Source organism: Lupinus angustifolius, chromosome LG09 (assembly GCF_001865875.1).
Source record: "Lupinus angustifolius cultivar Tanjil chromosome LG09, LupAngTanjil_v1.0, whole genome shotgun sequence".
Classification (NCBI taxonomy): Eukaryota; Viridiplantae; Streptophyta; class Magnoliopsida; order Fabales; family Fabaceae; genus Lupinus; species Lupinus angustifolius.
Window position 1 is genome coordinate 10,125,781 of NC_032017.1, and position 478 is coordinate 10,126,258.

A 478-nucleotide genomic window follows, 5' to 3' on the forward strand; every position below is an offset into this window, starting at 1 on the left:
AACAAGGTTATGTATTTTCTACTTCTTCTTAATTTACAAAAGTTTGGATTTTAATCATTCAAGATGGTGCTTTGGTTAATAGTATTTGTTTGAGAAGAACTTAATGCTCTTTATAGATTGATCACCTAAAAAATGATTTCAAGTCAAAACTACTTGTCTCAAATACTTAACAAATAAACTTTGGAGTAGTTGTACTACTTAGTTTATTTGCCAAGTTAAGCATGCTTTTCTTAAGATCTTACATTCATCACTCATTCAATATTAGAGTCACCAATGGTTAGGGTGTGACAACCTAATCTCTTTTATGGTCGTAGTATTGTTTAAGTGATGAATATAAGTGTTTATGATTCTACCATTTTAGGATATACACTAAAAGGAGGATTTCAGACCTTGGTGTTTGGGGTTAACCAAAGTAAAACATAAGAACTGGTCTAAGTAGTTCAAACTCAAAAAGAAGATGAGAAATATATTTTCCTTA